The 22,231-nt window shown below is 38.5% G+C and overlaps 1 protein-coding gene across 2 annotated transcripts in view; it reads right to left on the bottom strand.

Moving 5' to 3' along the window:
• The window catches only part of PRKD1 (protein kinase D1), a 413,900-nt gene that overhangs the window by 213,518 nt on the left and 178,151 nt on the right, over window positions 1-22,231 (bottom strand). The gene's annotated exons all lie outside the window — the stretch shown is intronic.

Below are 22,231 nucleotides of genomic sequence, written 5' to 3'. Positions count from 1 at the left end.
AGAAATAGTAAAAACTGGAAGGGTTGCAACAAAACAGGCAAACTAATAAACTGTTGAAGGAGCCAACTATTCTGAATTTGGAATGATGAAACAAGAGTCATAAAAAAGTCAATATGTTTTAACCTAAAAATCACATCACTGAGCATATGTCCAAGAAGCTGACACAGAAGAAGAGGTCCATTGTGTGCCAAAACAGTCAAAGCAGCATTTTTTTGTTTGTGGTAGCAAATAACTGGAAACACGGTGCGTACACCAATGATTGAGGAATACTTAAAGATAATGACTGTAGTGCATTTAGAGAAATAACAACAACAGGGTTGTGGAGTGGGATTAGACCTATAATTTCATTATGTAAGTGTGAGAAATACTAATACTAAAAAGTTAGGTTTCCACAGGATGTTGCAGTTTCAAGGTGATCCAGTCAGCTTTTAGAAGGAGAAGCTGGCTAGCTGCAGAGTTTCTGATAAAGGGGGCTTAGGCTGAAACTGGCTCAAACTGGTTAGGTTCAAGGGACAGTCACTGACTTTTTGCTAGTATGTATACTTAATAAGCCTCATAAATATTATCTTCTCTGCCCAGGGGGGAGCAATAACACAATTTCAGGCGCAAAATGTATGTTAATGGGGTAAGGATCATATGTATGTAAAATATATGAACAGGGCGTATAAGGAAGATTGTAACCCAGAAGGATTTGGACCAATCCTAATCCAGAAGGGAGAAGGTAGGCAATTACTAACTGTAAAGCCTACTCTCACTTCTGTACCTGGACTCTTCCCTCATTAAAGGGAACGCCTCCCTACACGTAATTAAATGATTCTTCTTTCACCCCGGACAATAGTTTTGTTATTGTCTGGGAACTAAGCCTTCCTACTTTGTGGCGAGGAGGCTTGGTGGGCCTATTTATAAGAGTAAGGAACAGTAGATACAGGAACCTCCTTTATCAGTGCAGGTAGGTAGCTTTTAGTTACCTAGAACACTGAGAGTTTAAATAACTTGCACAGAGTGGGGAATGTGATTTAGAGGCAGGATCTGAACCTAGCTCCTCCTGATTCTTGTAGATCAGGTGTCTATCTACTGTTTCTTAATGTCTCACAGGAAATAAAAAAATGAGAAAAACTGATACAGAGCAAGGTAAGTAGAAACAAGAAAACAAAATATGCAATGATGACAATAACATAAACAAACAAACAAACAAAAACCCAATAAAACAACATGTAATTCTTGGGCCCAGAAGAAGAAATGCAGCACCTTCTTTCTTTGGAGTGATTGGGATGGCCAGTGGGGAACACGTGGGGGATGGTGGGGTTGGGAAGGAGGGTATAAGGAGACTGGTTGTGGAATAGCTTGTTTTGCTTAACTGCTTTTTACTATTAACAAGGAAAGGCTTACTGATGGGATGAGTGTGTGTGTACGTGTGTGCATGTGTGTGTGTGTGTGTATTTTCAGGGATAAGGGGGAGGTAAATGGGGACAGTGGAAGAGTATGAGATATATTCATGAATGAGCATGAGGGGAGAGGAGGAAGAGGAGGGAATATGATCAGATGTTTTTCAAAAGAATTGCAAACTTTAAGAAACAATTTGAAAACATGATCTAAATCATCATAGTAAGACAAATTTAGAAATTAACACAATTCTAGAGTTTCACTGAAACTTGGCCAGAATGACAAAAAATGAGGTACCAAAAAAGGGAAAATGAAACATACCTCCCTTCTCATGAAAGGAAGTGAGGAGATTCTGCTAAGAACAGACTATTGAATTTTATGTTACACCGAATATTTTTGCTTAATTGTTTGTCTTTGTTAGAAGGTACTGTTTAATCTGTAGTAAGAAGAAGGGCATGGACCAAAGAGAAATAATATATATCTTTAGAAATATGACTGTCAAGTTAAAAAAAAAAGACATCTATAAAACATTTTTTAAAATTCTGTCATATTGACAACTTTGGAGAAAGTTTATTCCCTAGAAAGTCTGATTCAATATATTTCTTTTACCTGCCACTGCTGGTGCATTATCAAACACATGCATCAGTCAAGAAATCTTTCATTTCTTTTCCTTTGATGTGAATTTTTATTCTAAACAGTTCACTGATTTTTATCTTATAATCTCCCAAACATGACTGAAATTAAAACAAATTTATCATATTTTATTTGTGGACTTAAAAGTAGATAACTTTCTTTCTGGGGTACCACTCTGATGAAGTCAGAACGCTCAAGGTCCTTTCTAATCATATTATTCTTTGATAAAGAGCTCTATGATTAAAAAACTTCAGTGACCTGCATTTATGGAGACAATCTGTTCCCCTTTGCCTCTTAAAATAAAAGCATTCTTTATTTATAGAAATCAGGATTTCCTTTCCCTACAGAGGTTACATCTCAGGAAAATTAGAACAGTCAAATGTTTACAGTGACTTTGGCAAAGAGTCTTCGCTCTTAAGTATCACTGCTTCCCTATATAGTCACTGTTGACCTCCACAGTCCCAGTTCTCATCCCATGTTACTGTGAGAATTTCCATAGTCACATCAGATAAGTATCTGACCCTATCACTTAACTCTCTTAGAAACCTTAATTAAACAATAGAGATATACCAACTACGTAACTATTGCTTACCCACAGAAACAAGGGATACAATACCCTCTCTCTTCCAACTGTGGTGGGTGTGGGCAGGCTGCAATACATGAGAAATGAGTAATTTCACAGGAGAAGTGGTATAAAAGATACCATCAATGTATGACTGGAAAAAAAAAACCACTCATCACGTAGCAAGGATGAGGGACAATGGAAAGACGATCTGATTGTTCTGGAATCACACAATATCAGGAGAACAAAGGAAGTTCCCAACACATTGTATAGACACACCCTCTGCCCCATGCTGGACAACAGTTGCACAGGATGTATAAGAATGGATAGTTTTGATCCAAGCAGCTAGATTGGTCAGCAGATAGAGTGCTGGGCTTAGAGTTAGAAAGATCTGAGATCAAATGTAGCTTCAGACACTTACTAGCTGTGTGACTCTAGGCAAGTCACTTAACCCTGTTTACTTCAGTTTCCTCAACTGTAAAATGGAAATGATAATAGCACCTATCTCCCAGGGATTGCTATGAAGACAAATGAGATAACATATATAAAGTACTTAGTACTGAGTCTGGCAAGTGCTAAATAAATACTTCTCCCTTCCGTTCCTTACCTACTTCTGCCTTATCTGCATAATTGGAAGGAATACCAACATCACTAAGATCACAAAACAAATGTCATACTGATGTAATAAACTTTGGAATTAAAAGGGACCCTAGAGACCATATGATTGCTCCATGTTGTTCCACAGTTTTTAACTTTTAGCTAAAAACTCACACAGCAATTACATATATACATATCAAAAACACATTCAGCCCAATATATCTAGATATTTATCTTTGAATGTTACTTCCTGCATTTGATTATGAAATGATTCATTCCATTATTTTGGAAAGCAATTATTATAATATGTTGAATACATTCATCAAAGTTTAATGTACTTGGACAGAAGGTGGTCAGGATATTATGATCAAATGATCCCTGTACAACACTCCACCAAATTGATGAAATCACTGATGGCACAGGTCCCAGAGACAATCACAAATTAAGGTATGTTGAACAAAGTACAAATACATGCAAACAGGTAACATCCTTGTACCCTTTCACAAAATGTAAACATTTTTTCTCTTACAGAATCAGAGGGCAGGTTGCCATTGGCTGGCTGAAGATTGGCCATGTTCCTGGTTATCTTTTAAAAGCTAGCTTATCTAAATCACTATTGATTAGAGAAAGGCAAATTAAAACAACTCTGAGGTACCACATCACACCTATCAGATTGGCCAATGTGACAAAACAGAAAAATGATAAATGTTGGAGAACATGTGGGAAAACTGGAACACTAATGCATTGTTGGTGGAGTTGTGAAACGATCCAACCATTTTGGAGAGCAATTTGGAACTATGCCCAAAGGGCTATAAAAATGTGCATACCCTTTGACCCAGCAATAACACTTCTAGGGCTGTATTCCAAAGAGATCATACAAATGAGAAAAAGACTCACATGTACAAAAATATTTATAGCAGCTCTTTTTGTGGTAGCAAAGAATTGGAAAATGAGAGGATGCCCATCAATTGGGGAATGGCTGAACAAGTTGTGGTGTATGAATATAATGGAATACTACTGTGCTATAAGAAATGATGACCAGGTGGACTTCAGAAAAACCTGGAAAGACTTGTATGGTCTGATGCTGAGTGAAGTGAGCAGAACCAGGAGAAAGTTGTATACAGTAACAGCCATGTTGTGCAATGACTAACATTGACAGATTTAGCCCTTCTCAGCAATACAAGGATCTAAGACATCTCCAAAGGTCTCATGATGGAAAATGCTATTTACATACAAAGAAAGAACTTGGAGTTTGAAAGCAGATCAAAACATACTATTTGCTATTTTCTTCTGTTTTGTTTCCTCTTTCTGGTGGTTCTTCCTATTGGTTCTAATTCTTCCTTACAACATCAGCAATGTGAAAATATGGTTAATAGGAATGCATATGTACAGCCTATATCATATTGTGCACCGTCTTGGGGATGTAGGTGGGGAGGGAAAGGGAGAAAAATTTTGAAAATTTAAAAATTTAAAACTCAAAAGCTTATGGAAGTGATTGTTGATAAATCAAAATAAATTAATTAAAAAAAAAAAGAAAGCTAGTTTGTAAGCTGTGGAGTCTGTCCAGGCAAGAGAGCTTTATGGACTATGATCCCTGATAGCACTGAGGAGAGCCCTTTGCCTTTCCCCTTGTCCCTCTCTCTGTATAGCATTTTGCACTGGAGCTCATCTCCCACCAGGAGACATGACGCTCAGCGGGTAGCAGAGAGAGAGAGAGAGACTACAGAGGAAATTCTGAGAACAGTGATCCAACAACAAAAGATAGGAGGCAGTCGTGGATCCAAGGGGGAATGAGCATCAGGAATCATGCTGTGCAGAGGAGCCCGGCGAAGTCAACTTCTCAGCAAAGACACTGAACCCAGAGGAAGTGACATGAAGACAACGTAACAAAAGGGAGCACGTATGTTCCTCACATGCATACCTCATGACCAGTGTACTTCACATATGTACGCAATCTTCATATTGTTGTTACGTGTACATGTGTTTGTGGGCTAAATCACGCCCAGGTTCATGGGGAAAATATTTTGTCACTTATGTTCTTTGCCTAAAACATCTTAGTAGATGCCTTTGCTTTGACACAGTTGTACCTTTTGGCTGACTACTAAAGATAAACACACCAATGGAGACTTGTGGGATACGGCTCAAGACGTGAAGACCCACAGAGGACCCTTAAGGCTGGTGTAGTGGTTGTTCCTCTGAGAGACCCAACCAGTGAGTGGGAGGTGATGGGGGTGGCTGCAAGAGGCGGTGCTACAAATATCTGGCGTTCCACATCTAGAAGTCAGTATATTCTAAATGTTCTTGCAATATCATTCTACAACAAAACTTATTTTGTGGTCTTCCTTCCAACATTTATTGGCTTTAGATTATGAATATTTCTAATAATATTATATAGAAATCAATTAAATTAACACATACTATGCGTCAAGCCTAAAGACAAAAATGATACAGTCCTTGTCTTCGAAGGGCCTCCATTCTGTAGGAAGGGTTGGGGTGGGGGGGAATGAATTAAACATATACACAGATAAATAGTACATACAAAGTAAATACAAATTTCAGGAGGGAGGGAGTATTAACAACTAGGGGAATCAGAAAAAAAACCTCATCTTCCTAAAGTTACTATTTGTTCTTGATGATAAAACTGATCCAAATCATTTATTAGTAATCATTTAATGGTAATTAGATATATAGATAACATTATGTAAATGAGCATTGCAATACACTTTGTCCACTCTAGTTGCAGGATGATTTGTTTTCCATCATTTTTGTTTAGTTTTGTTTTTTGGCTAGGCAATGGGGTTAAATGACTTGCCCAGGGTCACACATCCAGTAAGTGTTATCTGTCTGAGGCCAGTTTGAACTCAGATCCTCTTGAATCCAGGGCCAATGCCCTATCCACTGTGCTATCTAGCTGCCCCTCCATCATTTTTCTAACTCAATTATTATTCTTTTTTTTTTTTTACTCTGTTTCTGTTGTTGTTCATCTTTCATTTTGGAAGAGAACTAATGGCATCACCCAGTGATGTCTTGACTTGTATGTGAATTGTATATACCATGCACCTTACTAACCCTGTCCCAGTTTCTATGAAGTTTATACATCAAGTTAGATTCTTTTGTGCATAAACTACAAAGTCCCCAATCTCACATAAATTGTCTCCTTTCCTTTCCTCCCCTATCCATCTCTTTTTTTTTTTGAGTGAAGGAAAGTCTTCTCACAAGAAAAGTGGGCACAACGCACTTTAGTAGCATGTGGGCACTGGTTCAGTGGTAGAATTGACTTTTAAACCATTAGTAAGATCCATCCTCCACCCATTAGGGCTATGATTGGTCTGGTTGATATGAGTCACACCCTTCCTGGACAGCCATTGCATGTTTGTCCATGTTCTGTTAACTCCATCCACTTCTTGGGTCCCAAGTTCAAAAATGGCGGCTATCTCCACCCTTGTATCCACTTCTTCTTGCCAAGGTGCAGTTACAGAAATGAAACTGCTTAAAGCTTGGGCGGATGTAATTAGAAAAAATGTCTCTACCTGGGGTAAGCATTCCCCACTCCCATCCAGCTGGTGTACCTGGAAAGAAGGGTTGGGGCATTTGGCACAATTATTTTCCTAAAAGTGATTTCCAAAACCCTCTCTTTGAGTACTCTGCGGTCAACCAGTTTGGACTAAGGGCAGTAGAGTGTTGTAACGCTTCCAAAGTATACATCTTTGTTTAGCCTGAACAGACTTTGCAGGATCTCCTGAAATGCTGAAATAACTGCCACAGCTTGGTTCTTGTCAATCTCTAGTTATTAGAAATACTCAGTACTACAAGGAGATAATATGTAAATCAGTCACTGGTTATCAGTATTTCCACACTTTCTCATCCATTTGTAATGAAATTCTACTCTAGGTAATATGGTTCCTTTTCTCAAGATATTTACAATCGGCAGATGTTAAGTAATAAGAGACAAGATATTTAAATATCAGTTTCAAGAAAAAAGGAAAATGATGTCAAATGAATGAAGAACAAAGTATGAGAATACCCATATAAGCCCATGGGAATTTTATCAGACTAGTACTAACTTCTTGAGGAGTCCTTTGTCATTCAAAAAATAAGTCAGGTAAGTTGCTGCAAATCAGACTAACACAATTCTCTTCTCCAAAACTTTAACTGTTGGGGGTTACAGAGGGCTCAAAGAAAGGCATTCTGTCAAGATGATGCTGTCCAGAAATGTGTACAATCAGGCCTCATCTCAAATTTTATAGAGTTGCCATCCCCATTAACAGAAATGATGTATGCCAAAACAAATCCCACTACTTCTATTCTATTCTCAGAGGCCCCCATTTTGGCCCTACAGTGGAGGCAGCATTTTTACTTACCATTAGCATGTATATACAAGGGCAAGTGCCATAAACATTAGGCAGCTGGCAGAAAGAACACTGGACTCTGTGTCAGAAGATGTGAGCAAGTCTCTCTTTCACCACTTAGATAAGTCACTGCACTTTCCGGCACCTCAAAAAACAGGATATTAATGCCTGGCCTGCTGTGTTAGAAGCAGCATGCTAAGGGTCTACCCCATTAAAGCTTAGGCTAGTTTTCCCCCTATAAAAGTTGTTGAACTTGTCCTTTAGATTTAATTGGGTAAGGGGACTAAGGTTGAAGTAGCTGACATAGTTTCATGGTCAACTGAGTACCAAAACTGTCAGGACACGAGACTGGACTTAGACGTCAGTCTGCAGAGCAGCAGCATGAACTATACCATAAAGCTGTGCTCAACTGAACCAACATTTTATACTCAAAGAGTATCCTTTCCCTTATTTCAATGTCTTTTCCCTAATATAGCTCAATAAAACTTCTGTTAGATGAACTATGAATGTCTTACCTTATTGTAATATTGAATTTGAACCATCTACATGTCCTGAGTCAATTCTGGACTACTATCCTTTCCTAATTTCTTGTGAGGATGAAATAAGAAAACATACATGAAATAGCTTTATAATTAATAATGGACAATACACAAGGAGTCAGTTATGGAAATAAAAATAATACTAGTGGGACTGGTAGTGGAAGATGGTTGGGATGGAACCAGACTTAGGATTTCATTGGCATAATAACATTTACATAGTACTTTAAGGTATACAGAGAACTTTGCCCTATATTATCTCATTTAATTTTATCCTCACAACAACTGTGGGATACAATTTTGCTCATGAGGAAACTGAGGCAGAGAGAGGCCTGCCTATATGACTTGGATGCCCAGGATGACAAATGGTACTTGTCAAAGGCAGGATTCAAACTCAGGTCTTCTTGACTCGAGTATAGCATTCCATTCACTATGCCACCTAATTGCCCAAAGTGAGGAAATCCCCAATGTCAATTCAGATTTGCACATGCTCTGCAACCTATCTTCTTAGAGGGCTGCCAATGAGGAGTTAAGTGACTTGTACTGGTTCATTCAGACATTAAGTATCAGAGCTGGGACATGAACCCAGATCCTTCTGACTTCAAGGCTAGCCTTTTTATCTGCTATACCATGCTGCCTCTCCAGTAACTGATCGCTTTAAAAGAAATTATGTGCTGGGTGTTGTAGGAAATGTGGTTGGGAATGCTGCTTTTGCATATCACTCATTAGGGTGATGAGTAGCTGCTGGGGCATTGACAGCTGTAAGCTGTTGACAAGGAAATGTGGGGAATGGGAGATGTAATTAGGGGCAGAGACTCATGTGGGAAATTAGGCGCTCTGGATAGGCTGTAAACCCTGCATTAGCCAAGCAATGGAGAAACTGGAGGAAACTACGATCTGGGCCTAGGAATAAAAACATTTGCTCTCCCTTCTGTAAGATGTGCCCACACATGGGACATCCGGCCTTGCTACGCCATTAATAAAAAGTTTTTCTGGTTCACCAATGGCTTCTTGGAACTTCTGTTGCTTACAGTGTGGTGGCACGTTCCTGTAATCTCTGCTACTGGGGGAGGCTATGTATGAAACCAAAGTTTGGAAGTTCCAAATTGCAGTGGGTATCCACACTGGATACAGCATCAATGTAGTCAGCCTTGGGGAATGGGAGGCCACTAGGTCACTTAAGGTAGTGAAAACTAGCACAGATGAGAGGTAAAAGCTCCCGTGCGGATCTATAATCAAATCAGGCTGGTGAGCAGCCATTTGATTGTATTTTTATCCTGGGTGAGAGAGGGAAACCCAGGCTTTAAAAAAAAATCAATGATTTAACTGAGATGAAGAATTCTGAAGCGCCAGATACCAATGCAAACAGGTATTTTTACAACAATAAGTGGCTTACCTTCCTCCAAAACTATTAGCTTAAATGTTAAGGAGAGCCAAATTCAACACTAAAATTGTTTTGATAGCAGAAACAAGACAACACGCATTTATTAAATGCTTACTATTTACCAAGGACTGTACTAAATAGTGGGGTTACAAATACAAGCAAAAAGACAGTCCCTTCCCTCAAGGGGTTTACATTCCAATGGAGAAAGACAATAAAAAGGAACTGAAAAGGGAGGGAAGATGATGAAGGTAACTTTCTGGGGGCGTGGTATTGAAGTCTAGAAAGTCTGATGCTCACCTAAGAAAATGAAGGTTGATTGGCCTGGGCAGAACCCCCATTAAGGTTTATCTAACTGCTCTATTTCAAATTCTACCAATGGAAGCAATAATAATTTACTTATACTGCCAGAGATCTGTGAGAAAAGAATCATATATCTCTTAGTAATTAGGAAAATGGGTTTTGGGAAAATATCCATTAACACATATGAACATTCTAGCAACCCAAGAAATCAATGGTCTATTAAAGTCATTAGTAAAGTGAGCCCAGAGGAGGGGCTGAATTAATAATTCAGTGCCAATGAATTTAACACTCATAAGAAAAAAAATGGTAGCTAGGTGGTGCAGTGGATACAGTGCCTGGAGTCAGGAAGATAAGTCTTCTTGAGTTCAAATCTGGCCTTAGATGTTTACTAGTGATCCTGGGCAAGTCACTTACCCCTATTTGCCTCTGTTTCCTCATCTGTAAAATGAGCTGAAGAAGAGAATGGCAAACCACTCCACTATCTTTGCCAAGAAAACCCCAAATGGGGTTGACTGAACAAGAAGAAAAAAAATCATTTCCTTATCTTTGCATAGAAGAGTATACAATATGCTTTTTTATTTTGTTTTGTGGTTTTTATATCTTATTTGTTGTGTTTCTAATGAGATCATTACTCATCTACATGAGATACTTAGGTAAAGACTGGCTTCAAGGTGGGACATTGATGAGTTGACTTTATCATAACATTTAAAAATAATTTTTACATTTTTAAATATTTTAAAATTTTTCTCAATATATTCCTCCTTTCTCAGAGAGAGGCATCCCTTGTAGTAAAAAAATTAAAAATATGGGAAAAGCATTCAGCAAAACTAACCAACTTATCAAAACAATTTGATGTTATAAGCCATATTCCACATCTCAAGCCCCCCATTCCTTCAACAAAGGGAGAGAAGAAAGATGGTAATATCTTATGTTTCTGCTTTTAGCTAAGCTTCATCACTATAATTTCCCAGCATTCCTATTCAATTGTTCAGTTGTTGTTCTTTCTATTTTTACCTCACAGTAATCTTAGACATTGTTTTTCTGGTTCTGCTTATTTCAGTTTGAATCAGTTTATGTAAATCTCCAGATTTCTTACAGAATATTCTTATAGAAAATTATTTTCTATTCTTACCATATTCATCATTTCTTACAGCATATCCTACATAGATAAAATTCCATTACATTTATGTTGTTTAGCCTTCCCCTAACTGATGGATATGTGATACCATTTTTAGAAACATTCAGTACAGTTCCCACACAGAATATAGCAGAATCAGGTATTAAGAACCCAAGTTAGAGAAAACCCCAGAGAAGGGAGGTTCTCTAGGAAAAAAGAGCTCTTGAAGTTCACCAGCTATTCCCTCAAAGACATGTTTTGTCAGAAGTGGGGAGATATTGCTAAGGCTTGCTTTGATGCTTCTCAGACAGCAACAACTGAACTCATAGAGAGAGCTACTCAGGTTCAGGAAAAGAATCTTTTAGCTGATGATAGCGGCCTGGCTTCCTATAAACCCTCTGGGCAGAGATAGAAAAAAATCAAAGAAAACAATCTTTTCATATATAATCTTTCCCTGCATTTCTTCTGGTAAACTGTCTGACATGGTGCTGGAGTGTTAGCTATGCACACACTAGCTCAATTGCTTGACAGCGGTTTCTCATTACATTAGCCAACTGGGATATGAAGCCTCCTGAAGACATAACAATAAGTCACTTAATCTTGCTTAACCTTAATTTCCTTACCTGTAAAAAGAGGGTGGTAATAATTTCCCTCTCTCACAGAGGTAAAAAGAAAGTGTACTTTAAAGCAACATACAAAAAAAATTAAGTATAATAGGGGAAAAGGTCTGAGAGAGGCCTCATGAGCTTATTCAGATGGCATCTCTACACACGGTAGATGCCAAGGAGATAACTTCCTGCAGAATTGGGATAGACAAGTAAGGGAAGAGCTTTGGAAAGACCTTGGAGCATGGATAAACATGCTGTAATTAGATCCTGGTTTACTAATCACGTGATTGGGTAGAGCCTATTTTGCCTGGCTACATGGCTGGGATTGTTGACATCTTTTAAAAGGTCTGAGTCATCTTTGGTCACCTCTTTGCTCTCTTTAAGTCTGGGGAAGCCTGGTGATTCTTCCTCTCACAGTGTCCACTGGCAGTTGTGTTATAGGGAAAACAGCCTCTGATACCATATGGCCCTCAGAAATGAACATGGTCCTTAGACTTTTCATTTCTTCTGTTCCATTCTAGAGGCAGGGAATGGAGGGTCCAAAGACTGGAGAGCAAGTAACAGAAATCCAGGAGTTAGAATCCAATCTGGCCAGTGTGGTATCCACTCTGAGAAGCAAAGAACAATCTTTGGGAGTGAATCTTAGACTCGAAGCCTACAAAGCTGAAGTGAAGACTTGTTCAGTAGTGATGCCATCTTTGGAGGTGAACTTAGTGAGACTATGTAGGAACTAAGTTACGTTTTTAATATACTTCCATAGGCATTGGGATGATATAGGGAAGAGTATGCCCCAGTGACACTGATGAAAATGTGTGTAAGTTTATTTTTGCAGTATCTTTTAGGTAAACATTCATTTGTAAAAGCTATCTGGTAGAACTGGAGTACTAGTCACAGCACCTTAAAAATGGAAGGAAATACAGCTAGATGGTGTTTAAGCATGTGACTACTGAGAAGCAAGATGTTCCAAAACTCAAGCATACCCTGGAAACCTGAGGTGTGATAAAATAAACCTGACCTGGAGAAAGTGGGGCAAGAGTATATACTTGATATAAGATTTTTTAAAATCTGGGGGGCGGGGGCCAAGCCAAGATGGCAGAGTGAAAGCAGTGACCTTCATGAGCTCTCCCCCAAACCCCTTCAAATACTCATAAAAAATGGCTCTGAACAAATTCTGAAGCAACAGAACCCAGAAAAAGACAGAGTGAAACAAATTTCCAGCCCAAGACAACTCGGATGATTGATCAGAAAGGTGTATCGCGCAGGGCTGGCAGTGGAGCGCAGCACAGCATGGGCACGCAGGCTGCAGCAAACCTGGAGCAGGCCTCAGAGGACTGAATCTCGGGCAGCTGTGGAGGTTTCCAGACTCCCCAATCCACAAATGCCAAAGACAACTTAGAAGGTTAGTAGGAAAAGTCTGTTTCTGTCAGTGCTGAGACAGGAAGGTGGGGTCTCAGATCCATTCCCCGAGAGCTTGGTCCGGGGGGGGGCAGCTGCTTCCTGAGCTTCTGGATCACAGACTGAGGGGGAATCCAGTGGCTGATCAGAAAGGGATTGCAGGGATCTCTTTCCCAGTGCTGAGGCAGGAATCTCTTGTTTTGCCCGCGTTTGGATCTGGGTCACAGTTCTGGCCAAGGGTGTTGGGATGAGGAAGAGCGCTGGTGTGGTGGAGCTTGTAGTGGCTGTGGAGAGAAACCCCTCCTCACAGTTACAGAACAGAAAGAAATACTTGTGATCACAGGCCAGGAAAGGAGTAAACACCTTGCCCCTTATCATATCACCTTGGAAGAACTGAAAATTTACAGGTACCTACAAGTATCTCTGAAAACAGCTACACAAACCCCTGAAGCTTGGGACAGTACGTTCTCCATTGGAAGCAGACTCTTACCTTAACAAAGAGTTTAAAACTCAAGTAATTGGCTGGGATCATGAGCAAGCACAGCAAAAAGAGTTAGACTATATTATCTTACTTTGGTGAAAAAGAAGATCAAAATATACAACCAGAAGAAGACAACAAAGTCAAAGCTCCTACATCCAAAGCCTCCAAGAAAAATATGAATCAGTCTCAGGCCTTGGAAGAGCTCAAGAGGGATTTTGAGAAGTAAGGGAAGTAGAGGAAAAACTGGGAAGAGAAATGAGAGTGATGCAAGAAAATCATGAAAAACAAGTCAACAGCTTGCTAGAGGAGACCCAAAAAAATACTGAAGAAAATAACACCTTAAAAAAGCCTAACCCAAATGGCAAAAGAGGTCCAAAAAGCCAATGAGGAGAAAAATGCCCTAAAAAGAAAATTGGCCAAATGGAAAAGGAAGTCCAAAAGATTACTGAAGAAAATACTTCCTTAAAAATTAGAATAGAGCAATTGGAAGACTAGTGACTTTATGAGAAATCAAAACTGTAAAACAAATCCAAAAGAATGAAAAATTAGAAAAATGTGAAATATCTCATTGGAAAAACAACTGACCTGGAAAATAGATCCAGGAGACAGAATTTAAAAATTATTGGACTATCTGAAAGCCATGATCAAAAAAAGAGCCTAGACATCATCTTTCAAGAAATTATCAAGGAAAACTGCCCTGATATATATTAGAACCAGAGGGCAAAATAGAAATGAAAGAATCCACAGATCTCCTCCTGAAAGAGATCCCCAAAGGAAAACTCCTAGGAATATTATAGCCAAATTCCAGAGTTCCCAGGTCAAGGAGAAAATATTACAAGCTGCCAGAAGGAAACAATTCAAGTACTGTGGAAACACAATCAGGATAACACAAGATTTAGCAGCTTCTACATTAAAGGACCACAGGACATGGAATATAATATCTGGAGGGCAAAGGAGATAGGATTACAACCAAGAATTACCTACCCAGCTGGCAAAACTGAGTATAATCCTTCAGGGGAAAAAATGGTCATTCAGTGAAATAGAGACTTTCAAGCATTCCTGATGAAAAACCAGAGCTGAATAGAAAATTGACTTTCAAATACAGGCTCAAGTGGAACATGAAGAGGTAAACAGGAAAGAGAAATCATAAAGACTTATTAAGATTGAACTGTTTACATTCCTGCATGGAAAGATGATATTTGTAACTCATGAGAACTTTGTCAGTATTAGGGTAGTGGAAGGGGAAAAATTATATGTATGCATATAGATAGATAGATAGATAGATAGATAGATAGATAGATAGATAGATAGATAGATAGATAGATAGATAGATAGAGGGGACAGGGTGAGTTGAAGATTAAGGGGTTTTACCTGGAGAATAAAATTAAGGGATAAGGGAGGATTATTCTTGCAGAAGAAGAAAGGGAGAGGTAGAATGGGGTAAATTATCTCACAAAGAAAAAACAGAAAAGAAAAGTCTCTTACAGTGGAGGGGAAGCAGGGGAAGGTAAGAGGGAATGAGTAAATCTTATTCTCATAGGATTTGGCTTAAGGAGGGAATAACATACACATTCAATTGGGTATGGAAATGTCTTACCCTACAGAAAATAGGGGAGAAGGGGACAAGAGAGCAGGGGATGATAGAGAGGAGGCAGATTGGGAAAGGGTGTAATCAGAAGTAAATACTTCTGAGGAGGGACAGGGTCAAAAGAAAGAATAGAATAAATGGGAGGGCAGGATAGGATTAAGGGAAATAGAGTTAGTTTTTCACAGCATGTCTACTACGGAAGTGTTTTGTATAACTGCACATGTACAACCTACATTGAGTTGCTTGCCTTTTCAATGAGGGTGGTGGGGAGGGAGGAAGAGAGAAAATTTGAGAACCTAAAGTTTTAAAAACATGTTTAAAAAAATGTTTTCACATGCTACTGGGAAGTAAGAAATACAGAAAATGGGGTACAGAAGTCTATCCTGCCCTACAGGAAAATAGAAGGGGAAGGGGATAAGAAAAGGGGGGGAAGAGATAGAAGAGAGGACAGACTAGGGGAAGGGATATTCAGAATGCATGCCATCTTGGGGTGGGGGAAGGGGTGAGATGGGGTGAAAATTTGGAACTCAAAAACTTGTGGAAGGGAATGTTGAAAACTAAAAATAAATAAATTTATATAAAAAAGAAAAAAATAATAAAAAAATTAAAAAAAATTTAAATCCTCTTTTTATAGGATTTTCAATAGTTCAATTTAATAAACATTTGTTAAGCATCCACTAGGTGCCAAGCATTGTGATAAGCACTGGGGATATAAAAAGAAGCAAAAGACAATCCTTGCCCTCAAGGAGCTTACAATCTAATTGATTTCCTCTATGAAGATTTTTGATGACTAAGTCCATTTTCCATAACAAGTAAAACTGTACCGGCCAATAATAAGACATTGGTTGATAATCCTGATTATTGCCATAATGACAAATCAGAAGCTTCCTGTTTGCAGAAGATAATCAGAGCCATCAAAAGTGAGATAACTTTGCAAAACAAGTACATTTAGAAGAACCAATTTCATCCTATTTCTTGCTTTCCCCTCCAACTTTTACTTTCTACAGCCCTGATATTTTCATGAAAATATGATCAGAGAGCCTTGTAATTAATTTCCTCTTGCCATTTATGTTCTACCTAGAGGCATAACTAGGGACAGTGTAGGAGGTGGAGGATAAGAATTCAGACTGAAGAAAAAATCTCTTAGTAAAAGAAAATGACAGCAGGGGAGAGGGAAAAAAATTCAGAAGGAGAAGAATGTGCAAAGGGAAATAGGATGCAGTAAGTCAGAAAAGAGACAAAATTTGGGGTGATGATTAATGAGTTGTCCTCACAGTCAGAAAGAGATGGGCTTAAGTACCATCTCTGATATATCCTAGCTGTGTGATTTTCCTGACTCCTTTCACTTAACCTCTCAGTTCCTTCCAGCAACTCTTAAAGACTGAAGAGAAATATTCAAGAGGTGTGGGGCACTGTTTTAGGTTTGGATTTTTTTTAATTCAAGAAGAAAAACAGGGAAAGAAAAATGATAAAAAAAAAATTAGACTGAAAACATATCTTACTAAAAATTATATATCTTTATAATGAGAAAAGTTTTGGTTCATGTTATGATCAACAAAATCCAGACCCTGAGTTCTTGCTCATTTCATTTTTTTCTTAACCACCTGCATCACCTTCTTCACTTCGAAAGGCCTTTCTAAAAGCTTTTATGTCCACTGTCTACTTAGAGAGGAAACAGAAAAGGATGAGGAGGGTGTGGAGTGGGAAATGTCCCCTACCTTAGGATAAGGTTGACTTGTGTATGTTTTACTAACTAATGCCTAACCTTAGCATCTTCTGAGACCATAGTGTTTCCCTTTGAGAATTAATCTCTCCTTACTATGTTGCTATCCTTCTATCTATATTGTTTTCCTTGCTCTGTTTGAACCAAGAGTTGACTCTATAACCCTAACTTGATCTCTGGCTTTCCAGGCCTTCTGTTTGCTTGTGATCATGGGCCTCTGGGCCTTTATCCTTTGCATACCTGCTTGATAGCTCCTGTCACTCTGACCCTTTAGGAGTACCAGTACTTAAAAATAGTTCCTTTCTCTAATGGGCCAGGCTCTTCCTGCTGCCACCCACTATGGACAACAGAAGAACAGAACAATCTTTGGATTCTTCCCTTTAGTCCAGAGACATCATCTTATTTCCATTGGTAATTTTCTATGACATTACAAGGAGCACTTGGTTCAAAGATGTCTTATGACATTACCAAAAAAAAAAAATGGTCAATCAAATTACGTGTTATTGTTATTGTTGTTATTTTCATTTAGTCCTGGCACTTCTACTACCTTTGGTGATTTTCCAGAGCATATGATTTCATTTCAAAAACATATGACAAAGAATCAATGTTTAGGTTTCCAAATGTGACACAGACTGAATTTTAACTGACAAACTATTTTGCTAAGCTATGTTTTAACACTGAACACTTAGAAACAAAGATACTGCTTGTCAAAAGCCTGGTTTAGAAGTTCTCTTAATGCTACTTAATGGGATAAACACTCAGTGATGGTATGTATCAGAATGTTTCAAAATACTTGGTATATAGCTACCTCTTAACAAGTGTGGCTTGTTAAGAAGCGGCATCACTGCAAATGTGAGGACCACTTTCAGCTTCAGGTATGGTAATATGCTCTTCAGAAAAAAAAAAATTAGTGCTTTTGCAATGTTTGCATGTGCCATCTGCTTAAACGGAAGGCCAAGGTTAAGTTTTAGAGATCCTTTCTGGCTGTGAGACAGCAACAGGAAGACCAGAATGATGGAGACAGAAATCAGACCTAGATCCTCTAGATTTTAAATCTGTCACTCTTACCATTATGCTCTATCTCAACTAAGAGAGTAACAGAAATCTCAAACAGAAGAATATTTGTGCCTGGGGCAAATGTAGTTAAAAGGAGAAAACAGAAAACAATCTGTCCCTGGATGCTGTTGTAAGGGAAGAAGGTGGCCTGCCCCCAGAGAATGCAGTCCATGAGATTACAGCATGATCAACAGTCTCTGATTCTCTAATCCCTGAGTGGCCAGTGAGTGAGGGAAAGGTGAGGAAGGGGGGAGCTCCAGGGGCACTCTGGCAAAGAAGTGTACCCCACCCCAACCATGCTGACACCTTGAACAAAGTCCTTAGTGCTCTTTCTTTATATATCTATGGCCCAAATGTTCAAATGAATGTGTTTTCACAACTATTTCCTACTTCTAATACACATACACACACAAATACACACATATATGTGAATGTACATGGATGTATGCATATATACTCTTTATATGCATAGTTACACATATGTTCATACACATATGTTGTTGTTCATCCTTCATTTTCAAAGAGGACCAATGACATCACAGGTGATGTCTTGACTTGCATGTGAACTGTATTTAAGTGAGGCAGAACTGCACAAAGTCATCAGCCTCTTCCAGAACCCTTGAAGTCCAGGGGCAAGACAAAAGTCAGAAAGCCTGGTGATGGCCCAGGATGCAGAGGATGACCTTGGCATCTTTGATATTCAATCAATCTCTAAGTGCTGCATGGCACCTGCTTCAGGTGCCTTCACGGCCATTGAAACAAACTGTTCTCATCCATCCATCTCACTGGGGGAGGTCTTCACATGCTTAGGGCAGACATCTCCTTAATGCACTGATGGGTTGGAGGCCTATCGGTTACGCTCAACCCTGGTTTAGCCCATCTGCCAAGATGATTTAGCAGGGTATGACCACTGTACATGCTATGGCTTCTTGGAGCCATAGGTAAATAGCATGAGGAGGCCCTAACAGAAAAAAAGGTTAAGAACCAATCCCCCGGCCTACAGAAAATAAATCAAGCAGGTACAAAAAGTTAGGTGCTACACTTTGATTTTATGAAGTACCAAGGAGTCTAAACTCCGACATTCATATAAATGAAAGCTCAGTGAAATTACAAGAATGATGAAAAGAATAGGGCAGAGGAAAAAAAACCCACTCAAATCTCCCAAACTCATCTAACCATTTGCATCAAAGTTCTCTTGGTCTCACATTCAGCTTTGCCGTAAGTCTGCAGAGAACTGTTTTTTCTAACTTTTGTTTCATTTTAGTGAGAAGGAAGGTATTTTACTCAGTCTAATTCTATGTTTCTTCTTATCTCTTCTTTCAAAAACAAATAAATAAAAACCATGCACCAGTTTCCAGCAGTTTTTAAGCTCGTCTTGCTCCTTTCCTAATTTCTTCACTGTAGCTGAAGGGAAAAACTTATTGGTTAAACTCCTTCTACCAGGTTTCAGAAATAGTTTAACAAAATATAACAGGAAAGGTTTCAATGAAATAACCTGCAACTAATTTACATGCTAGGTTGGACAAGTTGATTCCTTAGACCATACTTTAAGGTAACAATGATACTCACACACATATGCATATATATGTGTGCCTATAAATTTGTGTATATGTATGTGTGTATATATGTATACCTACACACACACACACACACACACACACACATTTTTTTTTCTGTTAACAGAATGGTTCTTTGAGCCTGCTGAGTTTAATTTCAGGACTGAGGTGAAGGAATAAAAACTTCATGCTATTTCACTTACTTCACTACACTACAAACAAATTCGTTCACAGTAGAAATTATTTCATAAATATCAGGAAATTGGAAAGCCTGTCGCCTTAATTGCCATTGGGCAGGCCTGGAAACCTTCTAAGGTGACCTCAGCTTATCTGTCCTCACAGACAAGAAAACAAACTGGGTCTGGTTGATGAAAAATGAGAGAATTAAAAGTCCATGGAGTTTGCACTGAGTAGCTAGGTGGCAAAGGACATAGAATCTTGTGCCTGGAGTCAGGAAGTCCTGAGTTTGACTGCCACCTCTGACATTTACTAGATCTATGACCTTGGGTCAGTCACTTAACCTCTGTTTGCCACAGTACTGTAAAATTGGGATAATAATAGCACCTGTTTCCCAGGGTTGTTGTGAAGATCAAATAATATGATATTTTAGAAAGTACCTGGTACATAGTAGGTACTATATAAATGTTATTATTATTATCGTCATCATCATTATTATTATCCTATATGGCATTCCATTCTTCCACTCAGCAATTCATTAACATTACCCTCCTTCCTCCTTCCTGTTACTTGAACTTTATTTGATAATCTCTGGATTCTGGGCATTTTCACTGGTTGACCCCATGCCTGCAATTTCATCCCTCCTCATCTCCACCTTCTAGCTTCCCTGGCTGCCTTCAAGTCCTACAAAAATTCCACCTTGTACGAGGGGAATTTCCCAAGCCCCTTTAATGCTAGTGCCTTGATGCTGTTGATTATCTCAAAATTTATATTTTGTTTGTACCTAGTTGTTTACACATTGTCTTCCCTATTGTATGGTAAGTTCCTAAGACCCCAGGGCTGTCTTTGTCTCTCCAGAGCTTAGCACAGTGCCTGCCACACACATGGTTCTTAATAAAAGTTTGCTGACTACCTCTAGGTAACTAGGTGCCTTCTTTTGCAATTCTTTGCCTTTAGAAAAATAGTAAAGGTATGATACTCTTAACAAATTGAATAAAACTCATTTGCACCCATATAATAAAGATCTTAGATAACATTTTAAAGAACTTTGCTTGGAATTGTGACAAGAAAGGCTTTATCAAATGAAAATAACTTCAAGTAAAAGAAAATAAGAAGGAAATTTTTAGAAGTATTAATATGGTTTCCAAGTCGCCTTTCTAACTGGAAATAGGCAGGTAGTGGTTCAGGGGATAGAGTGCTGGGACTAAGGTCAGAAAGAATTGAGTTCAAATCTAGCCTCAGGTTTATAGGGCCATAAAACTGTGCATACCCCTTTGACCCAGCAATACCACCACTAATTCCATATTCCAAAGAGATTTAAAAAAAAAATCAAAAAGATCTATATGTACAAAAATATTTATAGCAGCTCTTTTAGTGGTGGCCAAAAACTGGAAATTGAGGAAATGGGAATTGGGAATGGCTGAACAAGGTATAGTATGTTATTGTGATGAAATAACACTGTGCTATAAGAAATGACAAGCAGTATGTTTTCAGAAAATCCTGGGAAGACTTACATAAACTGATGCAAAGTGAAATGAGCAGAATCAGGAGAATATTGTACACAGTATCAGCAATATTGTATGATGATCAACTGTGAATGACTTGATTATTCTCAGCCACACATGAGCCAAAACAATTTTGAAGGACTTATACTGGAAAATACTATCTACTGCCAGAGAAAGAACCGATAGAATCTGAAGAAGATTGAAACATATTTTTCAAACTTTCTTTATTACTCTTGGGCTTTTTGGTCAGCATTTTCTTTTGCAACCTGGCTAATATGAAATAGTTTTGCATGATTACACATGTATAATCCATATCAAATTGCTTGCTTACTCAAGGAAGGGGGAAGAGAGGGAGAGAGGGAGAGAATTCAGAACTCATTTTTTTTAAAGAACGGTAAAATTTTTGTTTATATGTACTTGTGAAAAAATAAAATAACACTTAAATGTAAAAAAAATTCACCTTCAGACACTTCTAGCTGTGTAACCCTGGGAAAGTCATATAACCTGTTTGCCTCAGTTTCCTCAATTGCAAAATGGGAATAACAATAATACCTGTCTCCTAAGGTTGCTGTGAGGATCAAATGAGATGAAATTTGCAAAGTGCCTCCAGACTCACATTGAATCCTTTCCCATACCTTACATTCCAGCCAATCTGAAAACTGACTTTTTATTCCCAACATTTTCATGTTATCTTCTATTTTATCCTACTATGTGTGGAATACTCCCACATACTCCCCACTGTCCTCTCCTCACAAAAAAATCCTATGTCTATTTCCATATATCACTTCCTTCAATTCATACCTTTTTTGTCAACTCCTTTATGAAGCATTCCCCAGCTTCCCTTCTCCTCCATGACATATAAAGTGACCTCTCCCTCCTCAAATTTATCATCAGATCTCACACTCTCTTGTATAATTTTGTTTGGTTTTTTTGTTTGTTGTGCATAGACATCTTTCCCCCTATTAAACTCTTAATTGAAAGCAAATTGTGCCTGATTCTTTTTATACCCCTAGAACATAGCACAGTGTCTTCTATAAGGCAGAAAGCTTAACAAATACTCCAGAACACTATTATGCCTAATACTAATTGTAAAGGCAAGCATACTTTAGTTGACTGAACAGCAACAGAAGGAGATGAGGAATCAGAAGGGACCTCCTTTTTAAATCCAATGTTCCCTCTCCCATTCCTTTACTCCAATGAATTCAACTGCTAGGAATTCAGAACTTCCTCTCTTTCTCAATCACTCAAGTACTCCAGGCCATCCTATTTAATGGCAGAGGG

Source organism: Phascolarctos cinereus, unplaced genomic scaffold (genome assembly GCF_003287225.1).
Source record: "Phascolarctos cinereus isolate Bilbo 61053 unplaced genomic scaffold, phaCin_HiC Scaffold_3;HRSCAF=262, whole genome shotgun sequence".
Classification (NCBI taxonomy): Eukaryota; Metazoa; Chordata; class Mammalia; order Diprotodontia; family Phascolarctidae; genus Phascolarctos; species Phascolarctos cinereus.
Note: the sequence above shows the minus strand (reverse complement) of the source record. Positions and strands in the feature narration are given on the sequence as shown.